Below are 18,876 nucleotides of genomic sequence, written 5' to 3' on the forward strand. Positions count from 1 at the left end.
GCCACAATATCAGACTTCGCTGCCACCTTGGACCTGCAGTCGGAGAGAGATTCAGCGGGAGGCTGAGAGATCGGCGCCCGACAGCAGCAGCTCTTCCTCCGGTCAGGAGCAGATCTTCACCTCGCTGAATCCATTTTCTTTCTCCAATGCGGTATTCCAATTATTAAATCCTTGCCTGGTTAACACTATATCTCTGTCATTAGATGCGCAAATGTTTCGACAGGGGAAACAGAAACTAGCTTTGTAGATAGAGTACTCCAGCCAAGGTCTGACGGTCTCCCACCGTACCTGCTCGGGTTTATGTGCTAGGGGGAAACGCTTAGGGAAGACCTACTGATCAGAAGAGTGACACTGATCTCTCACTGCCTCTCCGTGTTTTATAGAGGCAAACCAACCAATCAGCATTTTAATGATTGGTTGAACCGACGAGGATAAAATACTTACTTTCTAAATTTGGGGTGAATGGAGGATACTGGTAGCCCCCGCCCCCATATATATTACTGTTTGTTCTGTATATGTACATTACTTTGCCCTTTACTGCTTCTTGTTAGAAGCTAAATTAGTTGTCTCAGTACCTGTACTCTGTGCAATGGCAATACAATCTAATTAACAATCCATAGCAACCTGCAAACAATTGACTGTACACTTTACTGAGTGGAAAAGCACTAACGTCTCCGAACTTAAAGGGGCTGTAAAGCTTTAACATTAGTTTTAGGTTGGATGTTGGTGAAATTACCGGAAAATGAGTCAGGCCATGTAATAAAACCATTGAACATGAACCATTGAAAAATGATTGCCTTCTGTCATTATGATGTACACTCTATAGTGCTTATGGCCTACAATTACTCAACATAATGCATGTCATTTGCTGCACATATTCTCCACATGGAGAGACACAACCAACAGACGACCAGTATATAAAAAGATTTGAACAAACCACAGGGCTCTTTAAAGCTGCTGTCACATTGGAAGATGAGGCATTCACTGTTTTCCACAATGGTTGTATTGTGTGAGGCATAAAGATTAATGTGACCGGTAGCCAGTGTTAAAATATAGAGATCCTTCTTTGAGCCTGACTCACTGACTTTTAAAAAGGAACATGCCGACTTATTGGGACTTTAGCTCATTCACCGTATCCCCCAGAGTTAGGTAAGTCCATACGTACCCTTCTCATCTCCGTGCGTGTTCTAACTCTGTCTGACGCACCCACTGCTAGCCTAGTTTAGCACAGATCCTGGTGGTAACGGACTCCAACTAGCCTACTGCTCCCAATAAGTGACAAAATAACGCCAACATTTTCCTATTTAGATGTTGTGATTTGTATAGTCACAGCGTGTACAAATAACAAGGTCACATGAGACACAGCCGTCTTCTAACCGTATACATACTGGGAACTATATTCTCAGCAGGTGAAGCACTGCTACTGCTACTAGCGGAGTGATTTGCTCGCAGCACCTGAGAAGCCCCGTGGTGAAGACTAGAGAGTTTGCCTGGAAAATGTTGACGTTATTTTGGGACTTATTGGGAGCAGTAGGCTAGATGGAGCCGTTTACCTCCAGGATCTGTACTAAGCTAGGCTAGCGGTGGGTGCGTCAAACAGAGTTACGACACGCACAGAGATGAGAAGGGTATGTATGGACTTATCTAACTCTGGGGGATACGGTGAATAAGCCCCAATAAGTCGGTGTGTTCCTTTAAGCCAGGTAGTTACGTGATTGCTTCCTCTTGGCCGCTGCTCTCTTTAACGGACCAAAATACAGAAACAATTAGTCCCATCTCAACAGCTTACTAGCTAACTACCTTTAGAAATTGTTGGTAACAACAGCGAGTCAGATTTGATGCTGGATATGACGTCTATGGGGTCGTCTACCGTACAGGTTCTGTGGTGGATCTGTGTAGAACCACTTCCGGTTTACCATCCCCGCCTGCTGAAGCTACCACTAGAGCAACCAACCCGTTCTCATTCCGAACTCGTAAAATAAGGATGTTTGGACAGTGGCTGTCAGCGTCTGATGCAACGAAAAATGCGTCTTTCTGCGCGTTTGCCCACCCACAGTTCCCGCGTGTAACGGAACCGTAAGCCCACCCACGACCCTTTCCTAAACCCAACCATCCCATTCTTCCCGCGTCAAAAGGGACGGCAATAGTCCCGACCAAGCTCGTCTACTTAAAGCGCTAAAGGAGACTTTTAGCGTTAATAAGAACGACAACGGCACCTGACCAAGCGTCCATATTTTACGAGATGAGTGAGAACGTGTTGGAGCAACACGGGACATCCTGCACAAATCCCCATTTCTAAATAGCCAACATACCGTCAATAAGGCCCTCCGTTTTTTTTTTTATTCACTCACCCCAGGTTTTAACCAGAAATAATTACTTGATTGTAGCATAAGACTTACACTAAACACCCCCACCCCCACTAAAATTAGACAAATCCTGTTAACTGTGTTAACAGTTTGTGAATCGGCAACACTATGAAACACTTAAACAAGGGATGGAGGGAGTGTACCTTTATCCCAGTTATACATTTTGTACATTTGGCTGAGAACAATGCAAAGAAATATTAGTTATTATATAGTAACTAATATAACTAATAGTAATAAGCCATGACCCTACATAATCTTCCTATGTCTGATTCCACAATCCATTTATGATCGCAACAATACCATTACACCAAAATACCTGCATATCAGAATTGTACATAGCAGTATTTTTTTCTATCAAATGTTTTTATAATTCATAACATACGTACAAACAACAACAACAACAAAGACATGAGACACACCTTCAACCCACCCGCCTGCCACCTCTCCCCTCCTTTAAACAGGATGCTACACAATTCACTGAGTCCTTTGAGTAAACCCTCTTATATCTGGGTGTTCTCTTTACTCTGCATGAATGATGAGTCTCAACAGGCAGGCAGCTTCAGTAATAGAAAACGGCTGCCCTGCCAGCCTATGCCAAACCTCCACTAATGTCTAGTACATAATGGGATGCCTCCAACTGTATTCAGCCCATAATTTGTTAACCCACGGTGATTGAATACAGTTTGCACCACTATACTGATTTGTCCAATATTGTTGGTCAGTGAAGAATGAGGTAATGGATTCTGTATGCATATATCTGTGCTCTCATTGATATTAGACACTGCATTGGAAGATTACACTAGACTATGATGAGATCACTGCTGTGGAAGGTGCTTTAACAGCAAGGGGAGAGGTTAAACAGAGAGTGGATTAAATAAAGGGTAAGGATTTAGTATATAGCTGTCAATGAGTTCCACCAATAAGCACTGGTGCAGTAAGGCCATTCTGTAGGAGCTCTGATGGTATGTCTTCCAGTCTGTCAGCTGGAGCTGGGACTGGCTGGACCACAGTGAAGTGGCAGTACTGGGGAAATGAACCTCTCCATGCACATCAGGAAATTTGATTTCTAACCCTGAGACAACATATTCTTTTTTGATCATATTCATATTTGCGTCGATATCATCTGTCTTTATTGAGGGAGGAGAGAGATCCGTGTGTGTGTGTGTGTGTGTGTGTGTGTGTGTGTGTGTGTGAGAAATATCCTTAGAAATAATAATATGTTTATTTGAAACTTCAAAGTGCTCATATTATTCATAATTGTATATAGTAGGGTTGGGTGCCGTTTGGATTTTTACGATTCCGATGATGGTACTTTTAAAATGATTCCGATTCCTAAACTGATTCTTGAAAAACTGCTAAATGACATCAAAGAAAGGCTCTTTTATGGAGTTTTTTTTTTTTTTAATTGAAAATTATTTAAATTGAACAATATGTTAACGTTTTAAAGTACTTAAATATATAATAAGTAAACCTAAGTCACCTAACACGTAACTACAATAATTTAACAAATAACAGTTACACTATTAACAATTAACAACAAAATAAATGTTGTTGAGTTGGTACGCCAACCAGCTTCAAACTTTAGCAGTTCTTTTGCAGAAAAATGACCATATTTGCCTTCTCTGGCAAGAAACACACCTCTCCTGACTTATGGCATGTCCTGCACAGGAGAAAACTCTCTCAGATGGTGTCCAAGAGGCCTGGACACACAGGGAGGAGTTTGAAAGGGCAGACAATTTGGGGAGGCTGTCCCGCCTCCCCCACCACCAGGCTTCAGGGTCTTGTCCTGAACGATAGACTAGCAGAGCAAGTGTAACATGTTTACTAGCGATCACATGCAGTGAATGGTTAATATGCTTTTACGACCGTTTTGGTGAGCCCAGAGGGAAAATATGGCATTTTAAAAGTAGCCTACATTTACGATAGCTAGCTGACGGTAGACTACAGAGAAAGTGTGATATTTTTACGTCCGTTTCAGAGGGTGTACAAAAAGCCGTCTATCAGCAGTGATTGTAGAGTGCATGTTTGAGAATAGCGAGGACACAAGCTTCACACCGCGAGCGGGCACGTGTGCCACTCGGCAGAAAAGGGAGAAAGAAAAAAAGAGTCTGCCGCTGTCCGGAGCGACAGAGAGAAAATATTTCAGTCGGAACCGAAATGAGGAACCGAAATTTGCGTTCTAATCCGGTCCGAATACTACCGTTTGCGTAGGAAGGTTTCGGTACCCAACCCTAGTATTTAGAGGTTGTACCAGAATAGGTTTAATTTTCAGAAAACACCATATTTTTGTTGTTACTGCACATTGCTGCAGCTCCTCTTTTCGCCCTGTGTGTTGAGCTCTCTGTTTTAGCTACAGAGTGAGACCTCTCACTTCTGTACCATCTTTGTTGGGAGTCGCACATGCGCAATAAGTACTGCTAGCCAGTCAGTTGCAGAGTATGAGGGCGTGCCACGCTAGCAGCTAGGCGAGCATTATAACGTGTTACAAAGTGACGCACGTTCGTCACGGAAGTAAAAGCTGGACTACAATAGAGCTGTTTGGAGCAGTTTGTGAACAGTGTTTTCTGTTGGAGATGGTAAGTCCCTTTGGGGTGGACTTTGGGCTTTTTCACTTTGTAAACCTATAATGTGCACAAAAAGATATATAACACAATAAAGGAAAGGGGAAAAGCCAAAAAGCACAATATGAAAAAGGAGGATGGGGCACCGCGGCCGAGTCGAGCCGGTACCATGTAGTGGAAAAACGCCATAAGAGACCTGACCTAGAGCGTCAAAAAGTGAGGCCAAGAGTCTTGGCCCAAAAGGTCAAAAAGTGATGCCAAAAGTCCCGACCAAGCGCGTCTAAATATGACGCTAAAGGAGACTTTTTGCGTCAATAACAAACGCCAAAGGCACCTGACGTAGCGCCGCTATAGACGCGATGGCTGGGACAATGTGTTGGCGCTACAGGACTCCCTTCCAGAACCAGCAGGCTCAGCTTCTTCCTTTCAGCTGTCATCTTGCTGAACTCTTCCACCCTTTACTGTCTATTATTATACAACAGTGAGACATTTTCAGAAATGCAGTGTTGTGAGAAGATCGTGCAATGATGCAACTTTCACGATGTCTACAATGATGGATTTCTGGATTTAAACAAGTCTTTATTAATTGATTGTCCCAGTCTTTTGAAAGCAAAGACACTGTGCATGACTGCCTGGATGGCTGTAAGCCTTTAAAAAAAAAGAATCAACAATGGAAGACTGAAGGGATTGGAAGACAGCTCGATATTCCTACAGTATCCATGCATGGCACCTACAGGATGGTCACTTGGTGTGTTCTGATGGGTTTTGTGCAGTGCTTCCCCTTTAAGCAGCTCAGACGTAAATCATGTGTTGATATTGTACTGTGAAGAGAAAGGACCTTATGCTAATGACACCATCTTTCTCTCACTCACCAGCCTACCTCCCACACAAACACAAGCAACAACATGCAAAAGATGAGTGACCGTTTACTTATCCTACTGTCCCATTTTCTTTTTGAAAGCTTCCTTTTTGTTTTCTTTACTGGATGCAGCCACATATCCAGAGCGCATGCTATTGTGAGCATGTGCAGACTGAGTATTTTATATTAATGAACATCCCTACATTCAAGCCATTGTCAGATGAGTTGATACAAAGCTAATTAAGCCTGTCTGCTCCAAACTCTCGCTGTATTTCTAAGATGGCTGCGTTTGCAAAATGGCGTCGTCCGTCGACTTTCACGTCCAGAAGCTCGAAGGATGCAGATGAGGACATAAAAATTCCAAGATAATAACCGTCTGAAGAGTCCATCATGTTTTTGTAATCCCCTGTGTCCTCCTTGGCTACTAGCAACTGCGTGCAGGAGGGGTGGGGGGGTGGTGTGCCATCACCGAAAGCTTGCGTCATGCGGATGCCCCGACAGTGTTGTCATTACTTAGAATTCCTCATGGCAGCGACAGAAACTACGCACTATAGCTTTAAAATCAGGAGTGCATTTTAATGTTATACACTTTAACACTAGTTGATGTGAGGGCAGATGGAGGTCTTTATGTGTTACATTCTTCCAATAACAGTAGCATCAGAGGGAGAGGAGAGATTAAAAAAATTTTCTCAATGTTTTCCTGAAAACACTGAGAAAACAATCCTTCTCCACCGGCTCCTCATTCGTAGCATGAACTCTTTGTTCTGCTGGGTTGCAAGTAGCTGAAAAGCTGTTTCTGACTGCTGCCAGCCATTTTGTCTGAGCTTTCCGACATGGGGGTGATGAGTGATGGGTGTTGTGCTACAAAAAAACCCAAGGAAACGCAACAAATAGCCACAACGCAGAGATGTGTGACGAGGAGATCTGCCACCAGACTGGCTGCTGCTGGGGTTTATATTGCATGGGGCACAGTGGGCCCAGGTGTGTCTCATGCTGCTGATTACTCTCCAATCAGGTCTGCCAACCTGTAGAGAAAAAACACAGAAACAGCAGAGGAATCAAAGCAGTTGTCCTCACAATTCCCATTTAGATTTCTTTCAAATTATATCCTTAATGATTCTTACCATAGCAACCCAGTCTTCAAGATTATGTAACAATACAGCCTGTTCTCATGAACCATACGTTCAAAAAGGCTACGAAAAGTTAAGCACTATAATTCGTAAGTTTTCAAGTTTTTTTTCTCGTTGTCAGCGCCACATTGATTGCTGCCATATAAGAACGCTGCTGGCCGCGTAGGGAGGACGTCGGGGTGACGGGTGGGCGTCAACACACAGGACTTGGATTCCAGGGAGCGGAGTTCGTTTCTCGGGGAAAATGTGTGTTCCTTGGATCCAAATCACAATCTTTTTCCTAAACTTAACTAGTCGTTTTGTTGCCTAAACTTCACTTTTCACTTTTGTCGCCGCATAACGCTCACTTTTTGTGGCCTAAACTTAAACGTAATGTCAGCTGAAATAACCAGCAGTTCGCGGTACTCTGTATCCGGCTCAAAGTCACCTATTCTCTAACTGAAACCACCAACTACCACTAATACAACGGTGCACAATGCGGCGCACAATGCGGCGCAAAATGCGGATCACCATGCGGAGCATCGTAGCCTTCTATTAGTCTGAAAAGCAGTATTTTCCTAGTCTATATCCACGACGTTCCACTTCCGGGATTGCTCCATTACCAACGGAAATTCCGCCGGATTTCACTCATTTAGGCCGGATATCCGTTGCCTCGGGCTTTCTTTGTGTTAGCATTTTAAACTCTGGTGTCTATGGTTAACTGCTCCTCAGATCTCTGCAGGGTAAATCCAAACAGCTAGCTAGACTATCTCTCCAATCTGAGTTTTCTGTTGCATGACTAAAACAACTTTTGAACGTACACGTTCCACCAAAACAAGTTCCATTCCCGAGGCTATTTTGCAGAGGCGCCGTTGCTCCGTACGGCGCTTAGCGCCCCCGCAAGACGATTGTGATTGGTTTAAAGAAATACCAATAAACCAGAGCACGTTTTTCTCCCATCCCGGAATGCTCTGTGGACTAGCCAGACCCTCCTCCGCAGTGCTGTGGAGGAAGGTCTGGCAATGCTAGACTAATATTTTTCTGACCTCTCTGGGTGGTGGTTTCAAACTTATTCGCCTCAGACCGTACCCAGCATCACGGCTGCCAATATAAGTCAACAACAAAAAGATTATCAGGGGGTGTTAAAGGGACAATTTAGCGATTTTCAACCGTTTCTCTTTCTATCTGGATTAGCGATATGGTGTGAAAAAAGTCTGCAGTTCTTTCCAGTGTTCTCTGATTGGACATCTACATTAAAGGTAAGCAAATTTTCCCTTTAACTTACTCTTTAAATAGTACAATACACATGAGCTTTAGCTACCGTTGCTAGAGAGAGGAAGCCAGTCAGTGGCCCAAATTAGAGCTATAGAAAGTTTAAAATGCTTCATTGTTGCAGTTGGTATTTAAAAAAAAAAAACATTGCTATAGTTGCCGAATTCATACAACTTGACTGACCTGGATAAATAAGGCTTTAAAGTGCCCATATTATGAAAGAAATCACTTTTTCTGGGATTTGGGGTGTTATTTGTGTCTCTGGTGCTTCCACACGCATACAAACTTTGAAAAAAATCCATCCATGCTGTTTTGAGTGAGATACGGTTTCTGAATGTGTCCTGCCTTCAGTCTCCGGGTCAGCTGTTAGAAATCTGCACGGCTTTCTACGTAACTAGCCGAGACGAGGGGCCTAGGGGCTAACCGTTAGCATGCTAGCGCTAGCATGCTAGCTCGTTCTCAATGGCAAAACACTGCTACAACACACACAAATTTACCCTAATCTACAAAATAAATTGTACTTACATACAGGTATTCCACACAAGGTTGGAAGTGCGCCCTCATTTAGAAGAAGTCTCCCGGCTTATCCTGCCTTGTACAGGCCGAAGTTGCACAAACAGCTACTAGCTCATGTAATCCTTATCTAGCTACTGCGCTAGTGACAACAAAGATGTTATAGAAGTTGAGAGGTCTCACTCTGTAGCTAAAACAGAGACCTGACACAGGGTGAAAAGAGGAGCTGCAGCAATGTGCAGTAGAACAGAAATATGGTGTTTTTTGAAAATTAAACCATGTAAAGCTATCCATCCATCCATCCATCTTCCATCCATCTTCATCCGCTTATCCGGGGTCGGGTCGCGGGGGTAGCAGCTCCAGCAGGGGACCCCAAACTTCCCTTTCCCGGGCCACATTAACCAGCTCCGACTGGGGGATCCCGAGGCGTTCCCAGGCCAGGTTAGAGATATAATCCCTCCACCTAGTCCTGGGTCTCCCCCGAGGCCTCCTCCCAGCTGGACGTGCCTGGAACACCTCCCTAGGGAGGCGCCCAGGGGGCATCCTTACCAGATGCCCGAACCACCTCAACTGGCTCCTTTCGACGCAAAGGAGCAGCGGCTCTACTCCGAGCTCCTCACGGATAACTGAGCTTCTCACCCTATCTCTAAGGGAGACGCCAGCTACCCTCCTGAGGAAACCCATTTCGGCCGCTTGTACCCTGGATCTTGTTCTTTCGGTCATGACCCAGCCTTCATGACCATAGGTGAGGGTAGGAACAAAAACTGACTGGTAGATTGAGAGCTTTGCCTTCTGGCTCAGCTCTCTTTTCGTCACAACGGTGCGATAAATTGAATGTAATACCGCACCTGCTGTGCCGATTCTCCGACCAATCTCCTGCTCCATTGTCCCCTCACTCGCGAACAAGACCCCAAGGTACTTGAACTCCTTCACTTGGGGTAAGGACTCATTCCCTACCTGGAGAAGGCACTCCATCGGTTTCCTGCTGAGAACCATGGCCTCAGATTTAGAGGTGCTGATCCTCATCCCAGCCGCTTCACACTCGGCTGCGAACCGATCCAGTGATGTGCCATCAGGACCACATCATCTGCAAAAAGCAGCGATGAGATCCCTCAGCCCACCGAACTGCAACCCCTCTCCACCCTGACTACGCCTCGATATCCTGTCCATAAATACTACAAACAGGATTGGTGACAAAGCGCAGCCCTGGCGGAGGCCAACTCTCACCTGAAACGAGTCCGACTTACTGCCGAGAACCCGGACACAGCTCTCGCTTTGGTCGTACAGAGATTGGATGGCCCTGAGAAGGGACCCCCTCACCCCGTACTCCCGCAGCACCTCCCACAGTATCTCCCGGGGCACCCGGTCATACGCCTTCTCCAGATCCACAAAACACATGTAGACTGGTTGGGCATACTCCCAGGCTCCCTCCAGGATCCTTGCGAGAGTAAAGATCTGGTCCGTTGTTCCACGACCAGGACGGAATCCGCATTGTTCCTCTTCAACCTGAGATTCGACTATCGACCGAACCCTCCTTTCCAGCACCTTGGAGTAGACTTTACCGGGGAGGCTGAGAAGTGTGATAACCCTGTAATTGGCACAGAGCCTCTGGTCCCCACCCCGGTCTGCCACTCCTTAGGCTATTATTATTATTATTATTAATAGAAACCACAAGTGATACAAGACATGAACATAAACAGTCACATAAAGAAAAAAAAGAAAAATAAAACTATTCTGATACAATCTCAAATTAAAAAAAAAATATATAAAAAAAAGTACTTTTAACTTTTGTCGATCTTTTGTAGTCATAAAATCAGGAGAATTTCCTGTCCATCCAAGCCAAAGAATAGCTCCAACTACAGTCACATTGTCGATGCAGAAAATGAACATGACTTTTACTTCCAGCGCCTGAAATAACATCTCCCACTCTATAAGCTTTGGTACATGGCTCCTTGGCATACCTTCACTTCCTGTTTCAACACACTAGACTAACTAGGCTCTCAGACTCAGGTCACCCACGAAGGCTTAAGCTTGTCAATGACTGTGTGCTGTATCAGGTACATTAGATCCACACTTTTGTTGTCACAGCGGCCACATTTTAGGAGAGATTAAGCTGTTTTCTTGAATCCCTAAAAGCCAAGTTCTCCGCAATAAAAATGATGCCAAAGCTACAGAAGCATTGTATTTTCTTTTTAATTGTTCCCCTATGCACTTTATGCCATTTTATTTAACACTGAGGTGTATTAGTTTAACCATTATGCTATTTCAGCCTGCAGAGGTCTTGCTGGATTAACATTACAATACAGCACTGAGAACAAAGCTATGTATTTCAAGTTGTCCATGTGGGCGCATGTTAACATTTACTGAAAAACAATCACATAGAAGTATAAAGGATTTCTTTTATCTCTACACACTGCTCCACTCTGTGTGTGTGTGTGTGTGTGTGTGTGTGTGTGTGTGTGTGTGTGTGTGTGTGTGTTAGGTAGGCAGCCAGAGAAGCTTCTGTCAGGATGCTGCATAATAAAAATACAAATGCTGTTGCTTCAGTCACACAGACATGATGAAAAAGTAGAGGGGAGAGCAAGAGCTACACTGAATAAATAACAGAGAGAGTGAGATGGGGGGGGTGTCAGTGATGGCTGGATGGGTATTCTCATTGACAGTGTGTTCAGTGCTTATTGCCTGTGGCTTCATTATGAGAGACCCAGAGACAGACGGCGAAGCCAGAGGGCAGGACTGCTGTGGAATAAAGCAGCAGTTAACCCTTCACTGCTGTCTAACTGGCAGACATTCAGGACATCTACTGATAGCGCCCAATAAACACAACCAAAGTAGATGTAGGTGTAGGTACAACATCTTAAAATGCATACAAAATATGGCTATCAGAAATAATTAATAATTATAAAAATAATAAAGAATGATTTCCATCAAATCACATCTTTTGGGGCCACCACCCTGAAAGCCAGGGAACATCTATCCAATTAATTAATTTAGTCTCATAAAATAAACTATTAATTTGTGTCCTTTGAGTAGTGTTGTCTGGTTGAGTTAATGATAAAGCCAAGTTTCGGTTAATCTATATCGATGATGTTTAATTTCTGGGATTGTTCAGGTGCCACCGGATGTCCCTCATTTTCGGCCAGATGTCCGTTACCTTCCTCTTCCTTTGTGTTGGCATTCTAAAATCCGGTGGATTTATGAGGTCTACGGTTAACTGCTCCTCAGATCTCTGCAGGGTAAATCCAGACAGCTAGCTATCAGCTATTGGACCATCTGTCCAATCTGAGTTTTCTGTTGCACAACTAAAACTACTTTTGAATGTACACATGTTCCACCCCTAGGCTATTTTGCAGAGGCACCGTGGCTCTGCCCAAGACGATTGTGATTAGTTTCAAGAAATGCCCATTAAACAGAGCACGTTTTTCTCCATACTGGAATGCTGGATGGACTAGCCAGACCTTCCTCCGCAGCGCTGTGGAGGAAGGTCTGGCAATGCAAGACTTAGTTTCAGGGAAACAAAGGATATTCAAGTTCCTGATATCCCTTTGCAAAGTGATATGAGCACGGAGATCGCAAAGTTTATTATAACTTGGACATTGGCTGGAAGCTTGGCAGAAACGATCCGTGAGCTCAGGACCTCAGCTGGTGATATGGGAGCATTTCGGATTTTACCAACAGGCTGGGAAGCACGAACTGGATAAGTCGCATGCGATATGCAAAGCCTGTCACACCAAAATTAAATACGTTGGGAACACTACCAACTTAAGGAATCACGTTAGCCGTTTCCATCCTGAGTTGCTAGCAACAACACCTGCCGCTGAAAATGCGAGGATTGATGCAACTCTGTTTTCAATACCACCCAACTCCATGCGAGGAAAGAGAATAACCCAGTCTATGTCTTCATAGCAAAAGGTTTACAACCTTATTACATCGTGGAAAATGAGGGATTTCAGTATATGGTGAGGATGCGTGAGCCACGGTACAAGATCCCATCGTGTAGCACCTTTTCAGAAAAAGTTGTGCCTGGTCTTTACAACGACACCAAAGCCCAAATGATCGCTTCCATGAGCAAGGCAACACAAATTGCCATAACGTGTGATTCCTGGACTTCGGTGGCAACCGAATCATTCGTTACCATGACAGCACATTATATAAATGAGGACTGGCAGATGGTGTCTCATGTACTGCAGACAAAAGCCCTCTACGAATCCCACACAGGTGCGCATCTGGCGGAGCTGTTGTCCAAAGTTTTGCAAGAATGGCATATTACCAACAAAGATGTAGTGCTCGTGTCAGACAATGCCTCAAACATGTTCGTCGCAGCACAAGTTGGGAAATTTCCCGTACGTAAGATGTTTCGCGCATGCACTCAATCTCGCATCCCAGCGGGCTCTCAAAGTGACCTCGCTCGCCAGGCTTCTGGGGAGAATCCGAAGTATCACAACATTCTTCCATCACAGTTCTACAGCAAGCCACCAACTGAAGGTAAATCAGAAATGCCTTGGCTTGAAAAAGCAAAAGTCGCTGAATGATGTTGTGACACGATGGAACAGTTCGTACGATATGGTTGAGAGATTCGTAGAACAGCAACCTGCGATTTGTGCCACCTTGCTATCTCCAGACGTACGTAAGGGAGAGGCAGATCTCTGCACCCTAAATGAAACCGTGTCAAAACGCTGAGGACACCGTCAGCACCTTAAAAGCAATGAAGGATGCAACTACTTTAAAGGGATACTTCACCGATTTAGCATTAAGCTTTGTATCAGTAGAAACAGGGTAGTATTTTTGAATGTCCGTGCTTCCTTCCCTCATGTCCCCCTGAGACGAGCGATCTCTGTATTGTGGGTCTGGAAAAAATCTTCCGATGACGGAAAACGACGATTTTTGCGTCATCGGAAGATTTTTTTCCCAGAGGCAATAGACTACAACCAGTAGTAGGAGCTATTTCCGCATGTTTTCAACCCGCCCATAGGGGGTTGGACGGTCGTCTTTACCCGAAGGTTGCCGAAGCAAAACGAGTGTCAGCCATCTTGAAGCTTCGCTAACAGGGAGCTCCGTCTTTTCAGCAGAAAACTTTTACAACAATAATGTGCATTCAAACTACCGCACATGTACCACCGGGATACATTGGTACAGATCGGAGAATATGCAGGACACTTTATTACAGACGGAATAATCTACACACTACGCGAGCTTCGCCTGCTACGGAGACCAGCACCTCAGCCTGCGGTGTCGAACGATGCCGCTAGCCGGGGAAAGGGACCTCGACAGCGGAGTGCAGGAGTGGAAAGCAGCTAGGTGGAACGCTAACGCTAGCCGGCCACTTGCTCCATCAATCCTGCTTGCAAGTGTCTGCTCATTAGACAACAAACTGGACTACATCCAACTTCAACGAAACTCCCAACGCGAGTTCAGAGACTGCTGTGTTTTTGTTGTTGTGGAAACATGGCTGAACAACAGTGTACCGGACTATCTAGCTACCAGGCCTGCTGCTCTGTCGCCGGGTAAGACTAGTGGAGGTGGGCTGTGTTAACACGGACTGGTGCAGAAATGGGGTGCTTGTATCCAACTAACTGTTAACTGCTGGTGGAGTTTGTGACTGTTAAATGCCGACCATTCTACATTCCACGCAAATTTACGGCTGTTTTTATACTCAGTGTTTACAGCCCACCAAGCGCTAATGCTAGTATGTGTTAGCTGAACTTTACAGAGCCTATAATGTGTGTGCACTAAATGTAGCCTGTTTCGTATGTCGTTTTTATATAATGTCGTTTTTATATATTTTAAATGTGTAACACCACTTCAGCCACGGTGAGTTGACTGTCTCACTGTCTGTCTGTCTGTAGCGGTAGGCGTGGCTTGGCAGTGGACTCTAAAGCAACCCACCAATTTCTAAAAAAAATTCACATTTCTACTACATAAGTGACCCAATTTAAAGATATATTCATCTTTCCAATGGTGAAATATCCCTTTAATGTCTGAAGAGGCCAATCCAACAATGTCTCTTGTCGCCCCTGTCATGGCACAACTCCTTCAAAACATGACTGAAACCAGAGACTCACCCATGGTTCGTGAGATAAAAAACGCTGTCAGGACAGACCTCATGAAAAGGTACAAAAGTGTGGCAGAGAAGAAGATGCTTCATACAGCTTCAGCACTGGATCCCCATTAAGAGGTTGCCTTTCCTGACAGAGGAGGAGAGATTTGATGTGTACAATGGAGTGATTGAGGAGGCATCACCCTTGAAGGTAATTTCATCATGTTTATTAAATGTATAAAATAATAATTTAATATAAGAACAGTAAAAGTCTTAAGATTGATTAAAAACCATATGCACGTGTGAGCTGTTGTAGAGGTAATTTCAACATGTGTATTAAATTAATAAAATAGTAATTTAAATGAATATTGTAAGAACAGTAAATGTGAGCTGTTGCACCGACTGAATACACTATCTGCTAAGTTAATGCCTTTTTTCTGTTTTCTATTTTTTTTCCTTCTATCCAACAAAGAATGAGCGTCTTCTGACAAGGGTGCCAACTCTGCCAAAAGAAGACACACCAATAGAAGGCTGCACCCCCTCCCCCCCGCTCCCAAAAAAATGCTTGTGAGTTTGCTGGGACAATCTTTCAGTGATACTGAGGGTACAGCAGTAGCACCAAAGACCCCCTATGCCATGGCTGAGGAGGAAATGAACAAATACTGCAAAGCCTCACCCCTGCCTCCGACTGAGGACCCCTTGAACTGGTGGCAAGTACAAAAGGTCATATTTCCCCTCCTCGCTCAGCTGGCAAAGCGATACTTGTGTATCCCTGCCACAAGTGTATCTGCAGAGCGTGTTTTCTCCACTGCAGGAGATGTGGTCACTGCAAAAAGATCCACTCTCAAATCAGAGCATATAGATCAACTGGTTTTCTTGCACAAAAACCTAGAGGCCTGCAAACGTGACTAATGTTTGTTATGTTTTGCACATTCAGGAAGTGCTCAGTGCTATAGTTTTATGTATCCTTTTTATTTAGTATTGGAGTACTGCTGAATGTTTTGTTTTTGAAGCTTGAAAAGCTATGAAGATGTACAATTGTGAATATAATGGTCAATGTCTTTCTTTACACATTGATAATAGAATGAAACACCATAGATGGGCTAGGCCTAAAATATATTTCTGTTTGCATTTTGCAATTTATTACTATGGTGGTCTTTGTTTACAATTTGAAACAGTATGTAGGCTAGGCCTATAATGATTATTTATGTTTACAATTTTATTATGTGAAGCTAAAGTTTCTGCTTATTTATTTTGAAATGTATTCTTATTTCTGTTTACAATTTAATGTAGGCCTAACAACATTTCTGTTTACATATTCTGTTATGAATGTGAATGTTGAATGGCCTCAATGTGCAGCTCCAAGGCAAGGGGAAACTAGTATGTGACATGTATGCCCACATAAAAGCATTTGAGGTGAAACTAGCTTGAAGTGCAAAAACAAGACTTCACCCATCGCCCTACTACCCAAAGCCTCCCAGCTGAAAAGTCTGTGGAAGCGCTGGAAATGCTTAAGGCGATTCCATGAGCTACATGTCCACGCTAAAGAAATCCGCCTTTTCCAGAACCCTTTTGCTGTCGACATTGACGAAGCCCTTCCTTGCTGTCAGTTTGAGTTGGCTGAGTTACAGAACTGTGATGTTTTGAAAGACACGTTTAAACCCAACAGTCTCATTGAATTCTATGCTGCCCTCCCTAACGAGACATACCCAAACATCAAAAGGCATGCAATGAAGATGTCTGCTCTTTTTGGCAGCACGTATATCTGTGAGCAAACCTTTACATGCATGAAACTGATGAAAACTCCCATGAGATCAAGACTCACCGATGAACATTTGCATCAGTCTTTGAGACTGGCTGTGACAGAAATGGAACCTGACATTGGACAGCTCACCAGCCAGAAGCAAGCCCACAGTTCACACTGAATGTATGTATGTTTTGATTTCAATAACAATAAATATGAAAAAATGTCATTATGATAGTAATAATGCTCTTTTAATTGGCTATATATCTCTTGAAAAGTAATGTTTATTTGTCTGTACAGTACATACAATAATAAACTAACGTTAATCTAGCATTAGGAGGCATAATAAATACATTTAAAATCATAATAGAATCTCCACAATAATACTGGTAGTCACTCCGGCCCACGTAATTTTTTGTTACAGACCGACCCGGTCCCCCATTAGACAAAGGGAAAATGATGTGGCCCTCACAGAAAAAAAGTTTGGGGACCTCTGATCTAAGTCATGTTATTTAACCTTGCTTCATGAATATTCACCCCTAGCAGTTTTATTAGTACCCGGTTATAATATCGATAGAAGAGACAGATTAGGCTCAAAAGGAGAGGGGTTATGATATATGCCAAATATATTTTAATTGCCATGTATGAAATGAAAATGGACTGAAATATCTTGGTCTAAATGTAACTCTGTCGCCAAATGTCAGTTGACCTCATAATAATTTACAGGCCCCCTTCATCAAATATAAAGTTTTATGAAAAACTTGATAATTTATTAAAAGAATGTACATTTAAGAAAGAGGTAATAAGAATAGGTAACCTAAATATGAACTGGGAGGATAAACAAAATTGGAAAGCTTAGAAAAAGGTAATTCAAGGGCCTACAAGAATAACTAATTCCACCAGTACACAGATCGATCTAGTTTTAAGCAACAGACCTGAAAGAATTTAAAAATACTTTAATATGTGGCCTGATTTGCTCAGTTGTAGAGCAGGAGCACATATACTGAGAGGTTTACGCCTCGACGCAGAGGTCCTGGGTTCGAATCCGACCTGTGACGATTTCCTGCATGTCTTCCCCCTCTCTCTCCCCTTTCTCACCTAGCTGTCCTGTCAAATATTAAAGGCGGAAAAGCCCAAAAACATATCTTTAAAAAAAAAAAAAAAAACTGGGATCCTTGCTTCTGATTTCTCCCCTCCTTCGTCGCCTCCCGCTCCCGAAAACAATCCAGTGAGCGCCCGGTGGTCTGGCTATGTCTTCCAGAGGACAGGTCATGCCTTTACGACGAAAACTTGAAGTTTATTCCCCCTCAAAAATAGGTAATTGAGCACTGTAGTGGTTATGACCATATCAGTGACTATGTAACCACATGGAAACGGGCCAAATGATGAATGTCTTACTGTAGCGCCGTCTACCTGCCGTATATCTTCGCGGGAAAAATCAAACCCGGGCAGATGCCTTACTAAAAACTATATAAAAATAGTGTTCTTTTCACTGTCTCGTTTGCTGCAGAACTTTAGAAACATTAAAAAGTTACATATAGTCACTTTAAGTAATTAAAGGCCGACCAGTATTCTTTCGACTCCATCTAAAATTGCTGAGAAATGGGTAGCTTAGCAGATGTTTTCCATCTAGATAACAGCTCCACCTCTTTCCACCCTATGCAGTTTGGCTTTAGAGCCAAACACTTAATAGAGACTTTTTAGAGAAAATTACCAATCAACCAATCAAACCATGGAAGGCAACGAGTAGGGAGGGACGTGTCGTGTCACGGATATTGATTAGCATTTCAATGGGATTCAATTAATTCGGCCACGCCAACAGTTTAGCTAGCTGAGTCGGTGTCGCCAGACCAGGACTAAAAACAGCCTCCGAGACTTACATAGGAGGCCAGTTTTAAAACAGGTAATGCACTAACTTTACTGAGATGGTTTTCTTTCCGGGTGTAGCTCTTTGCAGCCTAGGGCCGAGCTAACGGCAGCTAACTACAGTTAGCAGTTACATTAACAGCAAGCCAAAACTCAATAAATCACCTAGGTACTGCATTCACTGTCAAACTGGTCTTATAACTTTTAAGACATCTTAATGACAAGTCCAAATGGTTTCACTTTACTTTAGGTCAAGGATATTATTCATGACACAATTGCAATTCTCTCATGACAGCCAATGTTAAAACATGAAGCTAATAGTTTCTTTTCAAGTTTGATAATTGGGCCTGTCGTGACAAATTTATGACAGGTTATGTTGTCTAGGTTAATGTCAAGTTGTCATAACACAGAGATTGTTGTCTTATTTAATGTCGAGTTGTCATGACAAAGACATCTCGGACACTGCTAACTTTGCCTTAAAAGTGTCATAATTTACCGAATGACACCTAATGACAACAGTCATGAATAACTCCTTCATGTTCATGATAG

Source organism: Sander vitreus, chromosome 10, assembly GCF_031162955.1.
Source record: "Sander vitreus isolate 19-12246 chromosome 10, sanVit1, whole genome shotgun sequence".
Lineage (NCBI taxonomy): Eukaryota > Metazoa > Chordata > Actinopteri > Perciformes > Percidae > Sander > Sander vitreus.